The following is a 234-nucleotide window of genomic DNA, read 5'->3' on the forward strand; positions in this document are numbered from 1 at the left end:
CTAAAATAAATAAAAGGAACATGAATCGTCAAGGAGAAGATAGAAAAACAAAAGAGAACACAAGAAAGAGGATATATTGAAAAAGAAGAGAAAAAAATAGACATATCAAAGAAGTAATCAACTTGAAATAAGGAAAAAGAAGAACTATAGCAACTTTTCTTATTTAAAACTTCTGCCACAAAACCAATGCCAATAACTGCGCATTCGGACAACCGAAGAATTGCTGTTTCCTCT

The sequence above is a fragment of the Penaeus monodon genome, chromosome 34 (genome assembly GCF_015228065.2).
Source record: "Penaeus monodon isolate SGIC_2016 chromosome 34, NSTDA_Pmon_1, whole genome shotgun sequence".
NCBI classification, from domain to species: Eukaryota; Metazoa; Arthropoda; class Malacostraca; order Decapoda; family Penaeidae; genus Penaeus; species Penaeus monodon.